At 42.8% G+C, this 16,839-nt stretch overlaps 1 protein-coding gene across 1 annotated transcript in view; it reads right to left on the bottom strand.

The window, feature by feature from the left end:
• The window catches only part of Drg1 (developmentally regulated GTP binding protein 1), a 44,044-nt gene extending 29,249 nt beyond the window's left edge, over positions 1-14,795 (bottom strand). The window contains exon 1 of the mRNA XM_010603829.3: positions 14,740-14,795. The gene's annotated coding sequence lies outside the window, so the exon portion shown is untranslated. The remainder of the gene's footprint in view (positions 1-14,739) is intronic.
• Between the last annotated feature and the right edge of the window lie 2,044 nt (positions 14,796-16,839).

Below are 16,839 nucleotides of genomic sequence, written 5' to 3'. Positions count from 1 at the left end.
GCCCCGCCCCGTCGGGTCTTGGCTCAGCGTTCGGCGAGTAGCGAGCCTTTTGCAGTAGTGACCCTCGGGCCTGGCCCGGGGTAAGAAGCGTACTCACGTCCCCACGCTCCATCTGGCTGGCACATACAGGTCGTAAAAGACCGCCTCGGCCTCCTCAGTTGGCACAGAGACCCATTTTAAGCCTGTCTTCCAAAATGAGAATGCCATCACTCGAAACTGTTTAAGGTGTTTGTTTTGTTTACCTGGACCCTCAAGTAGGGTATGGGGCACATGTGAATCACAGCTAATGCATGATTGCATGAATAATTCGAGAGAACCGGTAACTTGTAATATTAAAAAACTGGAAACGGTTAACACTTGCGCAAAAGAAAATAACATCTCTGCTCTGAGAATTATGATTATAGCTGTTGAAATGTACATTTGTGGTCTGACTGGAAGCATGACCACGTTAAGTGGACAACCATTATAACTACAGGATGGCAGCTATGTTGTGTGTATGCTTAGTTTTTTGAGACTGGGTCTCGCTCCATATCATTCTGGCCCTGAACTCACTTTGTAGCCCAGGCCGGCTTCAAATTAGCAGTGATCCTCCTGCCTCAGCCTCCTAAATCCTGGGATTACAGGTGTGCCCTACCTGGCTTGGCTCCATAAAGCTACGTAATGATATCATTTATGTTAGTTTTTATAAGTGCATTTATAGAGGTATAGGTTTATGAAAGTGCATTGGGTTTTGTTTTTGTTTTGCACGCTGAGGATCAAACGCAGAACTTCTGCAAGCCAGGCAAGCGCTCTACCAGAATTACACCCCTAACACAAAAAGTGCACGGTTGAAAGGTCTAAATAAGAGAACACATCTGGTGAAAGGGGGAATCAAGATACATCATGTACAGATACAAATTCCCTATGATGAATGTGATCATTATGCATATCTAAATTGTCTAAATTGTACCAATAAAATTAAAGATTTTAAAAAGTTTTTAAAAGGCTACATCCCCAGCTCTTAACTGTGGGATGAAATGGAAAGGGGAAGAAACCTTTCATCTTTTTCCTCATGTTTTTATATTATTTTAATTTTTTACAAGAGTAATATAGCCACACATTACTTATGTAATAATATTTAAATTTCAGGGCTGGGGATTTAGCTCAGCGGTTCGGTGGCCTGACGCGCAAGCGCAAGGACCCGAGTTTGATCTCCGGTACCAAAAAAAAAATTTAAATTTCAAAAACTACGTACTCCCCAAGTGTCTTATGAAGAGGAAGGCAGCAGGTCCAGGAGCTGTGTACTGGTTTTGAAAGTTGCTTGCTTTTGCATCAATGAGTTCTCGTTGAGAGATTGATTAATCCATTGGGAGTGGACTGGAGAGGCTTAAGGCATACAGCTGGTTTCCACCCAGGCCTGAGAGAGAAGTTTATTTATTTAAATTTATAAATAAGAACTATTCCAACTTTCCAGAAACAGACGGGAAGTTTTATTGGGCATAAGGGAGGAGAAAGGAAAAGGAAAGCTTTTAAAGAAGGTCCCCAAAGGGCCCAGGGCTTTCCTTCTTTTCTTTAACCTCAATCTTTTCATAAATAAATTAAGGGATAATGAGGTAATTAGATCCTGCACCATTAGTAACAGAGGGAAGAAGAGGAAAGGAAGTCCAGCCAGAATGAGCAGGATCAAAGATTGGTTTTAAAAAGCCGGGTGTAGCGGCGCATGCCTGTGATCCCAGCACTCAGGAAGCTGAGATAGGAGGATTGCTGTGAGTTCCAGACCAGCCTGGGCTACATAGTGAGTTCCAGGTCAGTCTCAACTACATAGTGAGATCCTGTCTCAAAACAAACTAAAAAAAAAAAAAAAAAAAAAAAAATTGGTCTAAAAAAAAAAAAAAAAAAAAAAAAAAAAAAAAAAAAGATTGGTCTTAAAGACAGATAAAATCAAATCAGCGGCTCTTTCATAATGTGGGGTGCTAAGGAATTGGTTTGCTGACAGCTTCCAGGCCTCACTGCTTTGGGTGTAGGTTCTCCTTAGCAAATCAGTCACAGGAGGTCTGCAGCTAAGTTAACCACTTCACTGCTCAGAGACACCCAGGATCCACCTTGGGGCCTTAAACCTTAAATAGTCTTCAAGGGCCCTGAGTGGCCATCCTTTTGTTTCACAGTTATTTTCTGAGCTCTCAATGCTACCTTGCCCTGAGGACAGAGTAGAGAGTAAATCAGGTGCTAGCCCTTAAGAAGTATCTCTCCATGTTGGAAAGTCAAGGCTAGGCAGGCTCATAAGCTCAATTCTTTAGAGCAACTGCGGGGCCCAATATCAGCTGCATCTGAGCAAAGCCTGTTTTGCCATACGGCTAAATCACTGGCACCTTAGGGTTGTACTCCTAAAAATAAGTAAATAAAGGAAAGATATTCAAGCATCATTATTATGGGGGCACTCAGCCAATCTAAAATAATTGCATTTCTTCAAATATCTAGGTTTTCTCTAGAATTTAGTTTTTGTACCAACATTCTTTTCTCTAGTCCTGACCTTCCACCACTGGGATCTAGCTGACTCTTCCTCAAACCTTATAGTCTCTGAGAAGCATTCCCTGGTAGTCAAGATAGGTAGGAGCTTATAGGTCAGATTCCCTAGGGCTGGGGATTTAGCTCAGCGGTGCCACTGCCTGCCTTGCAAGCACAAGATCCTGCGTTCGATCCCTGGTGCCAATAAAAATAAAGTTTCCCTAAACCCAGATTCTTGCCTCATCTAAGCACAATTATACAGTTTACATGTAAGATTTCCGTTAAACCATGAACCCATGAGGAAGACATATGTATCTACTTCCTTAGTACCGGAGCAGCTACAATAGGCTCCTGCAAGATATTTATCAAATATATGGAAGGAAGTTTTTGTTTTATTTTTGAGACAGGGTCACTATACATCCCAGGCTGGCCTCAAACTCAAGATCCTCCTCCCTCACCTCCACCTTCTCCCACACAGTGCTGGGATTACAGGTGTGCACTACCACACCCAACTGAAGGTTTTTAAAGTCAGAAAAAAAATTATTTTTAAGGGCCTGGGACTTAGCTCAGTGGGGCCACCGCCTGCCTCGCAAGCGCAAGGTCCTGCATTAGATCCCCAATGCCAAAAAATAAGAAGTAGAATTTTTTTTTCTAAACGATTATACCTTATTTCGGGAACTTTAGCAATGAAACAGCTGGGTAACAAGACAATGATAAGTGAAAAAACCCGTATCACTTTTTTTTTTTTTTCTGGTACCAGGGATCAAACTCAGGACCTTGCACTTGCGAGGCAGGTGGCAGAAACACTGAGGTAAATCCCTAGCCTGCTTTTTTTTTCTTTACTACTAGGGATTGAACTCAGGGTTTTGCACTTGCCAAGCAAGTGCTCTATCACTGAGTTATATCCCAGTTCCTTGCAAACCTAGCTTTTTAAAAGCAGAGCTTCTAAACAGACCAAAATGCCCGGATATTGAATCAGCAGAGAATGGCAACGCCCCAGTGAAGGAGATGAAGGATAGTTACTGACGTTGTTTATTGAGTGATAAATGTTTTGCTTTTGGAAAGTGGATTCTCAAGAATATATACAGGTGCGGCGGGCTGGGGATTTAGCTCAGTGGCTCCAGCGCCCGCCTCGCAAGCACGAAGGCCCCGAGTTCGATCCCCGGTACAAAAAAAAAAAGAATATTATACAGGTGGAGCACAATGAAGACTCTTTTGCCTTACAAATATGTAGTCTCTTAGATGCAAAAAAAAATGAAGGTGGAGCCAAGCATGATGGTGTAAACCTGCATTCCCAGCACTTGGGAGGCTGAGATGAAAGGATCTCTTGAGTTTAGGAGCTCGAGACTAGCCTAGACAACATAGCCAGACTTCATATTAAAATATTAACAAAACAGAAATAGCTGGGCATTTGGTGCACGCCTGTAATCCCTGAAGCAGGAGGATTGCTGCAAGTTTGAGGCCAGCCTGGGCTACATAATAAGTTCAGGACCAGCCAAAACTACAGAGACGCTCCCTCAAAAAAGAAAGTAAAATAAAGATCCTCACTAAATCAAAGTCTGCTCCTTTTACCATTCGAGGGAGTATTTCTTGACCCATGTTTAGTCATTTCTTTTTTTTCTTTTTTTGGTACCAGGGATCGAACTCGGGTCCTTGCGCTTGTGAGGCAGGCAGCAGAACCACTGAGCTAAATCCCCGGCCCGAGTCACTTCAATTGAGTACAAAATATATGTTTAAGAACTGTGTTAGACAACGAGGATACGAGGCCCAGGGAGGCAAGTATCAGAAGGATTGATAGCAAGATACCTCAGGGATTTCAAAGAAAGAAGTGCTCACATCTGGTTTGGGACAGCAAAGATCCAGGAAGAGACGAGCCTGAGAAGATGAGAAGGAAATGGAAAGAGAAAACATTCCAGACAGATGAGCAGAGTCAACGCAGAGGAAGCGCAGCACGTAGTCCTCGCCTGAGCTGCCGCCCTGGAAGGGTTCTATGGTAAGAAAGTGCAGAAAAAAAAAAATTATTTCTGTCCCAGCACACTCGGGAGGCTGAGGCAGGAGGATCGCTGTGAGTTCCAGACCAGCCTGGGCCACGTAGTGAGTGCCAGGTCAGACTCAACTACATAGTGAGACCCTGTCTCAAAAAACAAACAAACAAACAAAAAATTTCTGAACATCATTATATGTTCAACTCACATGATATTATGAATACGGTTGGCATGAAAGTCATGTTTAGGATGAAAACCAAAATACTACTCTGCTAAAGAGTATATAAATTAGGGTGTTATATGTGACACACATACCATATACGAATTATATTAGATTTGTGTCACATTCTTGTAATCAGTACTCGAAGGCTGAAGCAGGAAGACTGCCACACGTTGGGCCAGCCCGGACTACATAGCAAGATCCTGTCTCAAAACAAAAATAAAAACAAAGAATTTTACATGGAAACCTGAGGGTTCCTCTTGAATCTTTGGCCAAAAGAGGCTGGGCTGTGGGTTCTGTGAGTGTCATATAAGACTCTGCAAGACCTATCACTGAAAATCTGCCGCAGATCTGAGAGTTAAACAGGTTTTGCTCAGTGTTGAAACATGTTGGAGTTCAAGCCCCGAGTGACAAGGATGTGGAAAACGTGGATATTCAGTTGGACTCTCAAAAGGCCACGTTTGAGGAGTAAAGACTAAGTCCCACAGTAAAGGTTATACCTTAGGACCAAGACAAAACCAAAATAAACCTCCCCAGAGAAAACCTAAAACCAGGGCTAGCAATATATAGGTCAGTGCGGAATGCTTGTATAGCATGCTCAAGGCTTCAGTTCCCAGCACATTTATTTATTTTTTAAATTAAATTCTCGCATTTTATTTATTTATTTAATTTTAATTTAAAAAAAATATTTTTTTGGAGCCAGACTCTCCTAGCTCAGGCTGGCCTTGAACTTGCTATGTAGCCCAGGCTGACCTCAAACTCACGGTAATCCTCCTGCCTCAGCCTCTCGGAGTGCTGGGATTTATTACAGGCATATGCCCCCACACCTGGCTTACTACCACATTTAAACAAATTTAAAACAGCCTTGGGCTGGGGATTTAGCTCAGTGGTGCCACTGCCTGCCTCGCAGGTGCAAGGAACTGAGTTCAATCCCTGGTACCAAAAATAAAGAAATAAATAAATAAAACCTAGCCTTATAGGAACAAGAGGATCCACCAGTAATTTAGTTACTGGGATAAAGTTTAAAACCCTTAAATGGAATGCAACAAAATAGAGACTCCATATCATAATAACTATTACTCAAAATGTCTAACATACAATAAAAACTCATCAGAGATGCAAAGATACGTGAAAATGAGACACATCATCTGGAGAAAAGAAAGGTCAAAGATACAGAAGACCTGGATTATGGAATTAGAAAATAATACAAATATACAAAGATGCTCAAAAATTGAAAGAAAAAGGATATAAGAGAACATCTTAGTGAATAAATGGAAAATATTTTAAAAAGGGATTTAAGGGCCGGGGATTTAGGTCAGCGGTTCGGTGGCCTGCCTCGCAAGCGCAAGGACCTGAGTTCAATCCCAGGTACCAAAAAAAAAAAAAAAAGGGATTTAAGCCAGGCCTGGTGGCGCATGCCTGTAATCCCAGCATGTGGGAGGCTGAGGCAGGAAGATCGCTATGAGTTCGAGACCAGCTGGGGCTACATAGTGAATTCCAGGTCAGTCTCAACTACATAGTGAGACCCTGTCTCATAAAAACCAAAAAAATAAAAAAAGCAATTTTTATAGGAGCCAGGGATTTAGCTCAGTGGTTCCGCCACCTGCCTTGCAAGCACAAGGTCCTGAGCTGGATCCCCAGTATCCAAAAACAAATAAAATTATAAATTAGGTCTTTGGCACCGCACCTGCGTTACAAGCACAAGGTCCTGAGTTTGATCCCCAGTACCACAATGAATAAATAAATAAATAAAATAGGGAAGCCGGGGATTTAGCTCAGTGGCACCACGCCCACCTCGCAAACTCAAGGTCCTGGAGTTTGATCCCCAGTCCCAAAATTAAGGCAACCCCAAAGACCTTAAAAAATGACTAGTAAATTTAACAATAAAATATAAATTTTTTTACTGCAGCAGACATCAAAAAGTAAAAAACAAATGAGCAGTTGTAAAAAAATTTACACACATACGGAAGCCAAATTTCTACTATACAAAAAAAGCCTCTACAAATTGCTGTGAAAAAAAGATAAACAATCCAACATAGAAATGAGCAAAGGAAATGAACAGACAATTCCTAGAAGAGGAAATCCAAATGGCCAATAAACGTTAAAAATTGCTTACAAAATTGCACAGAGAAATTCTAATTAAAGAAACCGTGAAGTAGCATTGCCTCCCATCATGTTGATAAAACAATAAATGGCAATCCAAGCTAATAAGCCTGTTGAAAAGGGGCATTCTCATCCCTTGCTAGTAGGAGAGGGAATTGTTACGATCCTTTTGGGAAATAGGGTAATAATATTTACTAAATCTTAAAAGCATACAATGTTCTTTGACGCTGTGTTTCCACTTTGGGAAGTCTACTCTATAATTCCTGCATTAGCAAAATAGTATTTATGGCATTGTTGTTTGTACAAAATAATACCAAAGGAAAAAAATACTCGAAACAAGCCAAAATCCATCAATAGGGGAATGGTAGAATCCACTGTGCATTATCAATAATATGGATGATTACATAGTTATTAGGATAAGTTTTTTTTTAACTACAAGAGATATATACATGATACTTTATTAGGGGGGAAAAACAATTTATAGAGTAACATCTAACTCAAATGAAGACCTATACAGAAGCTTCCAGGAGCCAAAACAGAAATGGTTGAAACAATAAGATGAAGTATTGGCTTGTAACTCCAAGTGCAAATAATAAATTAATAAAGGAGTCCATACTAATCACAATAAGTAATTGAATAATATAAACAAATGAGAGAAGAGAGATAAATTTCCTACACAGGAGAATTCCAAATCATTTACATAGACACTCTGCCTTCAAGGTAGAGGAGGGTAATTTCCTACTACTTAGACAGAGGCCCTGTGTGCACACTTCTAAAGTGTACAGTGTGAACGGGAGTGGGGAGCAACAGTACAATGGGAAAACTCAACAAACGCTACCAAATATCAACTGTGATAAATCATTGCTAAGGTCTGGATCTCGTGTCGAAGGCTCAGTCCCCAGCCTGTCTCAAAAATAGAATTTTTAAAAGGGTTTAGTGCACGCCTGTAATCCCAGCACTCGGGAGGCTGAGGCAGGAGGATCGCTGTGAGTTTGAGACCAGCCTGGGCTACACAGTGAGTTCCAGGTCAGTCTCAGCTACATAATGAGACCCTGTCTCAAAAAACCAAAAAAAGGAAAAAAAAAAAGATGGGCATTCTGAGTCTTGCATGACTTCGGGCTGAACAGCTAAACAAGGGTCCCGGGCCATTGCGCTTCCTCAGCTCAGAGGCCCAGAGCTGTCACCATTCCCACCTTTTCCAACATTAACTGGTTCTGTCTTATATTCTTCCAACTTGACCTCAATCACACTAGGGCTTTGAATTAGTAACTTCTTTGGTATTCATTTTCATTTTTTTTAGGGTCTGAGTTCGATCCCCAGTACCAAAAAAAAAAAAAGAGAGAGAGAGATTTATTTGATGTCACTATGGCCTCTTCCCATGCTGCCCTCCTGTGCCAAGTGCAAAATCACATGACCATTTTCTTTTTCCAAATCTCTCTCCCTCTCTCTCTCTCTGTACTAAGGAGTGAACCCAGAATCTTCACACTGAGCTGTATCTCCAGCTTTTTAAGTCTTTTTACTTTTTGAGACAATCTTGCTAAATTGCCAAAGCTGGGCTGAAATTTTTGATCTTCCTGCTGAGATTATAGGTGTGGGCTACGGCACCTGCCTCAGTTCTTTGCTCCTTCATGTAACTGTTAAAAATTATATTTAAGCTACTATTAAAAAATCTTGGGCCGGGAATTTAGCTCAGCGGTTCAGTGGCCTGCCTTGCAAGCGCAAGGACCCGAGTTCAATCCCCGGTACCAAAAAAAAAAAAAAAAACTCCCTGTGGACACTTGGGAGCATACACAAAAGTATGAAGAAAACAATGTAAAACATCCACAGCTTCACCATTTCCTGCCTTTTTTCATGATTCCGTCTACATCCTCCCCGACTCCTTGCATTTTTTTTTAACAGTAGTGAGAATGGAACTCATGGCCCTGCACGTGTTAGGCAAGTGTTCTATCATATTCCCAGCCCCCAGGTTTTTTTCAGTGCTCATATAATAGTTTATATTTAATTTGGGGGGCGGTTGAGGCAGGGTCTCACTATGTAGTTGAGACTGACCTGGAACTCACTATGTAGCTCAGGCTGGTCTTGAACTCACAGCAATCCTCCTGCCTCAGCCTCCCAACTTCTGGGATCACAGGCGTGCACTGCCACACCCAGCTATATTTAATTTCTTATTATAAAAGAAATGTCAATGCACAAAATTTAGTAAATGTGGGTTCACTATTATACTATGAGCACTTGTATTTGGGGATACTACTGGAGTTTGAACCTAAGGCCTTCATAGTGAGGTATATCCTCACCCCTTTGTTTTTTTATTTTGAGACAGGGTCCTCTAAGTCACTAAGTTGCCTAGGTTGGGTGTGAACTTGCAATCCTTCTGCCTCAGCCTCCCAGAGTGCTGGGATTACAGGCATGTGCCAGTATGCCTGAACACTTTTCACTTAGTATTATATCACAAGCCCTTTTTTTCTCCCTTAACAATTTTTGGTTCATTGGAATCCTCATGGGAAATACTTCTGGAGCTCGATTCTCCTTCAAGCAGGTATTAATCAAGTACCTATCTGTACTAAGGCAGGGAGCCAAACCCAACATATTACCTGCACCAGCAACAGTTCACACCACGCAGGGGAAGCAGAAGAAAAACCCAAAGAGCTGAGCATCGTGATATACACCGTCATGCCAGCACTTGGGAGGCTGAGCCAGGAGGATCACCACGCGCTCGAGGCCGGCCTGGGCTACAGTGAGACCCTGGGAGCCTGCCTCACAAAAGAAAATCAAATGGAAAGCAAAACAGTTAAGAAAAGTAAATATATCGTCGTGGTTTGGAGAAAGCATTAGGAAGAGTAGAGTTGAAGACTCTCCTGTACTGTTTTGAAGTCCCTGATTGTATCTTTGAGCTGCTGCTACAGTTTGGATGTTGAACGTTCGTGTGTTAGAGGCTTGACCCCAATTATGGTGCCTTTGGGAGGTGGTGAAACCTTTAGGAGTTGGGGCCTTGTGGGAGACGCCGGGGTCACTGGAGCTGTGCCCTGTAGGAGACTGGGGGACTCTTTTCCTCTTGGCTCAGTGGTTTGCTTCACCATGTGCTCCCACAATCATGTGCTGCCCTGGCCAGAGCCCCAGAGCAATGCACCACCTGATCATGGAACCTCCTGAGGCTTGAGTCAAAACCAGTCTTCTCCCCTTGTAGGTTAGTTGTAGTGCAGCAGTGGAAAGCTGTCTGATCCAACTGGTGTTTTACTACTGTTTTTGTTTTGTTTTGTTTTGTTTGAGACAGGGTCTCACTGTGTAATTGAGACTGACCTGGAACTTACACTGTAGCCCAGGCTGGTCTCGAATTCAGTGATCCTCCTGCCTCAGCCTCCCGAGTGCTGGGATTACAGGCGTGCACTACCACGGCCGGCCCCGACTGGTGTTTTACAGTGCTGCATAGGAGATAAACAGCATTGGTGTGCACTCTGGCTCCTTGCTGCTTTGTTCCCAATGCCCCATGAGCACAGAACTCCATGATGCACAGAACCCAGACCTAGTACTAGGTAAGCAGGTGCCATGATTTGAATAGGTGTGTCTTTCCAAAACTCCTGCGTTAGAACTTAAGTCCCAAGTTAATACTATTAAAAGGTGGGGGGCTTTTGAGACACGATTATGTCACCCAAGTTCCTTGTGAGTGAGTGAATTAGTATTCTCCAAAGAGATTGAAAGTCAGGCACAGTGGCACATGCCTATTTTGGCTGCTTGGGAGGCTGAGGCAGGGAGATCACTGGGTCCCGGAGCTCAAGGAAGCAGAGATACAGCCTTCACCATACACCAGACATGCCACCACCTTGATTTTACACTTCCTGGCCTCTAGAACTAAGAAGAGGAGATTTCTGTTCCCTATAAATCACCAAGTCTCAAGTATTTTTGTTACAGTACCATGAATGGACTAAGTGAATTACTTTAAGATTGAATAACTGATGGCGATTTAGCTCAGCGGTTCGGTGGCCTGCCTCGCAAGCGCAAGGCTGGGCCTTCCACTAGAAATCAGAACTTGTATAAAAAAAAAAAACTTGTTCTGAACACAGAAAGAAGGTAGTGGGCTAGTCTAAGAAACACAAATGACCCAGGAAACCTATCATATTCTTTTTTATTCATTTTCTGTACTAGCCAAACACTTATGCTGCAAATGATAGAAGGAAAAAAAATGGGGTAACCCATCACTCTCCTTCCAGTCCGCCCCTGCTCCCAAGTACACAAATATATCAAGACATGGAAACCGCACTCTGGGAGGTTGGGGAAGGAGGGTTGTAAGGTCAGGCCCAGCCCTGGCACTTTCTGACTTAGCAAGATCCTGTCTCGGAAAGAAATTTAAATAAGGGGCTGGAAATGTAGCTCACAGGAAGGCCCTGGCTTTAATCCCTAGTGACAGAGAGAAATGAAATTAGATGTTGGGGTACAGTTCAGTGATAAAGTATGTGCTTAACACATGTGAGTCCCTGGGTTCCCCAGAATCATAAAAAAAAGAAGAAAAAGGAAGAAAGAAAGAAATGAAAAAAAAAAAGTTGTTCTGTGAAGCATTTTCACTGCTATAGCAAAACAAAATACATATGCATATATATGCTACCAAATATAAGCTTTGTAATTTGCCAGACAGGGTGGTACATGTCCGTAATCCCAGCATTCAGGAGGCTGAGGCAGGAGAATTGCTGCAAATTCAAGGCCAGCCTGGGCAATACAATGAGTTCAAGGCCAGCCTGAACTATATAAGGAGACCCTGTCTCAAAATACCAAAAAAATTGTATAAATTCATTAATTCCATAGGAGTTAAATTCTTATATTTGTATTTTAAATTATCATATGTATGGTAAAATTTATGCTAATAATTTTTGAAAATTTTTTTCCTAAATCAGAATGACATTATGTAAATTTAAAATATTAGCTGAGGATACAGCTCAGAGCATGCCACCACTGGGTTCCATGTTCCGTACTTAAAAACAACAAAAACAACAAAAAAGTCCAGAGAGACCACAGAGAAAAGGAAACATTTTTAACTCTTATTTTGGGGGGGGTACCAGTGATCGAGGAAAAAATTTTATATATTATCCTCAGCAGTACATTTTTCCCCCTGCCTTTCATACAAGGGGCCTTGAATTTCATTTTACAATGGATTCCGCAAATTATATAGTCAGACTTAGGCACATCCAAAAGAGAAATCTTAGGATCTGTTTCTAAACGAGACAAAAATATAGCTGAGACAGAATGTTTATTTAGCTTTTAGAAGAGGATGATGTTAAATAGCAACAGATAAAAGCTGGTGCTCAACTTGCAAGGCAGGCGGCAGAACCACTGAGCTAAATCCCCGGCCCAAAGTTTTTTTTGTTTTTTGTATTTTTTTGTACCGGGGATTGAACTCGGGTCCTTGTGCTTGCGAGGCAGGCCACGGAACCACTGAGCTAAATCCCCAGCCCCGGGATATTATTGGGTTTTTTTTTTTTTATTTTGTTTTTGGTACCAGGGATTGAACTCAGGGCCTTGCGCTTGCGAGGCAGGCCACCAAACCACTGAGCTAAATGCGCGGCCCTCAACTTTTTTTAACGTGCTTTTGTCTGTTCTGGTTTTGGGTTAAAAAAAAAAAAGGAAAGAAAGGCTGGGGTGTAGCTCAGTGTTAGAATGCATACTTCGCATGTACGAGGCGCTGGGTTCCATCTCCAGCACGAAACAAAACAACAGAAGATAAACATAAGCTCTCTGGAGCGAGACCTAAGGAAGTAATAAGTGAAAAATCCCTTTTGCTGCTCCATAATAGGCCCCACTCTTCCCAAAAGCAACAGCAGCCAGTCTGTGGTTCTGTGGTCTTTCCACGGAGGCAGTAATTGTGGCTTGAGAAGGGACGTGCACGGCCCACAGTGACCCAGCTAGCAGATGGCCTAGGCCTTGCACCAGCACGGAGCAGGACTGCCTCCCACTCCGGTGATCCCGTCTTCAGCAGAAACGGTAAACAACAGGGCGCGTACTGCGAGTGCGTCCAGTGCAGGCGACACTCAACACTGAGATGTGTGATGCGTGTTGGGACACGGGAGGAAAGTGCTCCAAGGGGCAGGGGGACAGGGGAGGCGGAGGGAGGGAGGCAGGAAAGGACAAGAAAAAAGTGAAAATAGAAGGAAAAAACGAAAACAAAGCTTTTGTGCATAGGGAGGGGAGGGGGCTTGAGGGAGGGAATGGGATAAAATAAAATAAGATTTGTTAAAAGAAAAGAAAACCAGGGGCCGGGGATTTAGCTCAGCGGTTCGGTGGCCTGCCTCGCAAGCGCAAGGACCGGAGTTCCATCCCCGGTACCAAAAAAACAAAAAACAAAAAGAAAAGAAAAGAAAACCAGGGGCCGGGGATTTAGCTCAGCGGTTCGGTGGCCTGCCTCGCAAGCGCAAGGACCGGAGTTCCATCCCCGGTACCAAAAAAACAAAAAACAAAAAGAAAAGAAAAGAAAACAGGTTCCCCTCAACAATTGCAGGCCTCTCGGCAGAGTGGAGAAGAGCAGCGCGCAGCGGAAGAGGAGGCGCTGGGGGACAGAAGTGACCAGGAGGGGCCCTGGGCGAGCTAGGCCGCCAGTTCCTCTCTCAATAATGTTTACTTCTGTGGTGCCAAGATCGCGTCATCTGAAGGGGGGAAAACAAGCGAAAGAAAACAACGCCAGACCTCTGAGGCTGAGGTGGGGGACAGGAAATCCCAACCACATATTAATTTCACCACGGTCAATGGCTGAGGCAGGTGAAGTGCGGCGAGTTCAAGGCCAGCCTGGGTTATACAGTGAGCTCGAGGCCGGCCTGAACTGTATGAGGAGACCAAAACACCAAAAAAACAACTGCAGAAATTTAGTAATTCCACATAGCAGTTAAATTCTGATAGTTGTGTTTTAAATGATCATATCTGTGGTAATGCTCTGTAGAATATTTTTGTTGTAAAAACTCATGATTCTGAGCAAAGAGATGAGGAACGGCCAAATTCGGTCTTTCCCATTACACCTTTATAATACACTACTGACGCCAGATGAGGTAAGGGTGAGAAGGCTTCTTCCACACATCCGTCATCTTTTCTAGAGCAGACACCAGCTGGGTCTTTTTTTTTGGTACCAGGGATCGAACTCAGGTCCTTGCACTTGCAAGGGAGGTGGTGGCACCACTGAGCTAAATCCCTGACCCAAATGAATGCAGTTTTTCTCCTAATGCAGTCAGACGAAGATTCCAAAGGAAGCTATGTCAGAGATAACAGATTTCTAAGTGAACGACTGATATAAAGAATATTGAGGATTATGTGTTTTACATGTTTTTTGGTCTGTCAGGCCAGCTGTTAATTTGTGTTTATGATAATTAACTAAAGACTTAAAAATAAATATATAAATAAATCTGATGCTGGCAAAAAAAGATGTGTTAATTACATATACCAACTCCCTGCAATGAATGTAATCATTATGCATTGTAAACATGTACTAGTACAAAATTTGGAAAAAAAAAAAACAATGCAAGGAAATGAGACAGAAACTACTGGGCAGGGTATATTGGATGCTAAATCTTCTTTGGATCTTCCAAGTCAAGACAGCAACTCAGCGAAGGCACTTGCCCAATATTTTAGCCAGGTTTAATTATCAATCTGTGCAAAGATTTTAATTCTCACATCTTTACAAGGAAAAGATGTCCCTAGCCGGGCTTGGTGGCGCACACCTGCAATCCCAGTACTCAGGAGGCTGAGGCAGGAGGATTGCAGTGAGTTCGAGATCAGCCTGGGCTACATAGTGAGTTCCAGGTCAGTCTCAACTACATAGTGAGACCCTGTCTCAAAAAAGCCAAAAAAAGAAAAAAATGTCCCAGTTTTCCCAAGACTTTAGTAGAAGACAGCAATGCTAGCCCTTCATTTCTGAAGATGCTTTCAAGTTTAGCAGCTGTGGCATGATGTATAACCTGCATTAGGAAGAGCCCTTACCTTGTGAGGTATCTATCTGTAGTATGAATTCGTAATAATCCACGTTTTCTGATGTAGCTCAGTGCGAAGGACCTGTACAGGAGAAGGGGGAAAAAAGGAGTAATTGCACTCCCACCCCCTGCCTGCCACTGAAGCCTCTGTCTGGCGAGGAAGCAAAGTTAAGAGGTAATTATTACCTTTAGAAGCAGTGCGGTTGGGGTGTTGTGAAAGGGGAACCGTAATAAACAGATATTCGCAGGAGGACTTAACTATTCAGGGCACCCAAGGCAGCTCCTCAGAGGAAGCGCACTTAAATGGGGACCGATCAGCAGGCTGGAGAGTTTTCACAGCCCCTCCACCTCACTGGTTCACTCTTCTTCACTAAAGGAGGATTAAACCCTGGGTCTCGGGGGTCTCAGGCATGCCGTGCAAGCGCTCGGCCGCTGAGCTATGTCCTTAGCCCAATTTTTAATTATTTACTTATTACTTTGAGACGGGTCTTGATGAGTCACTAAATTGCCCAGGCTGGGCTCTTTTTTTTTTTTGGTACTGGGGATCGAACTCAGGACCTTGTGCTTGTAAGGCAGGGTGGCAGAACCACTGAGCTAAATCCTTAGCCCCAGGCTGGGCTCTTACTTGTGTTTCTCAGGCCTCAGCCTCTTGAACTGCGGGTATTACAGACATGCACTCCTTTGCCCAACTTAGTAGGTCATTTGTATCTCCTCCTTTGTGAATTGTGAGTTGCTCGCTGATGTCCTTTGTCCATCTTTCCTTTCCTTTCTTTCTTTCTTCTTTCTTTGGTACTGGGGATCAAACTCTGGACCTCAGTCTTTGAGAGGCAGGCACATGGTGGAACGGCTGAGCTAAACCCCGGCCTGGCCCTACCCATCTTTTCTTACAGTGTTCTGTTTTGAGATTTTTAAAAAACAAAGCCAGGAATACTGCCACACACCTGTAATCCTAGTACTCAGGAGGCTGAGGCAGGAGGATCACTGCAAGTTTGGGGCCAGCCTTGGCTATATGGTGAGTTCAAGGCCAGCCTGAGCTACATAGTGAGACCCTGTCTAAACAGCCCCTTTTATAAATAAATAAATAAATTCACTTACCATAAAAGTCACCATTTCAATCATTTTAAAGCACATTATTCAGTGGCATTTAGTATATTCATTATATTGTGCATAGAGAATTTTTTGTTTCTTGTTTGTGGTACTAGAAAATGAACCCTTTATACTGAGCTACATAATCAGCCCTTTTGAAATCTATTTTTTAAGACAGGTCACATGAAGTCTCTACATTGCCTGGGCTGGACTCAAACTTACACTCTTTCTGCCTCAGCCTCCTATACAGGTGTAATCCAGTTTTTTTTGTTTTTGTTTTTTTTGTACCAGGGATGGAACTCAGGACCTTGTAATTACAAGGCAGGTTGAACCACTGAGCTAAATCTCCGGTCCAGTTCATTCTTTTTTAATTAATTAATTTTTAAAAATGTTAAATTCAGGCAGGGGATTCAGCTCAGTGGTTCCGCTGCCTGCCTAGCAAGCACAAGGACCTGAGATCCATCCCCAGTACTAACTTAAAAAAAGTTAAATTCACAAAATGCTTAAAATGCACTAAAGTGAGTATTTTAGTTCTTGGGGTTTTTATATTTTTAATTGATCTTTAACAACTCTTTTTTTGTGTGTGTGGTACTGGGGATTGAACTCAGGACCTTGCACTTTTGAGGCAGGCACCGTGCCACTGAGCTAAATCCCAAGCCAAGAACTTTTTTTATTTAAAAAAATTTTTTTTTTGGTACTGGGGATTGAACTTGGGTCCTTGCGCTTGCAAGGCAGGCCACCGAACTGCTGAGCTAAATCCCCAGCCCAGAACTTTTTTATATTAATGATAATAATTTTTTTTTTTTCCCTGGTACCAGGGATTGAACTCAGGATCTTGCGCTTGCTTGCAAGGGGGGCGGCAGAATACTGAGCTAAGTCCCCAGTCCAAGATATTAATTCTCTCTCTGCACTGTGTAGCCAGTTTTCTTCAGTTGGCCATTTATGTCGTGTGTGTGTGTGTGTGTGTGTGTGTGTGTGTGTGTGTGTGTGAGAGAGAGAGACAGCCATGATATATCATTTACCA

The sequence above is a fragment of the Fukomys damarensis genome, unplaced genomic scaffold (assembly GCF_012274545.1).
Source record: "Fukomys damarensis isolate Sample0158 unplaced genomic scaffold, DMR_v1.0_HiC HiC_scaffold_12, whole genome shotgun sequence".
Lineage (NCBI taxonomy): Eukaryota > Metazoa > Chordata > Mammalia > Rodentia > Bathyergidae > Fukomys > Fukomys damarensis.
This window is presented reverse-complemented; position numbering and strand designations above follow the sequence as displayed.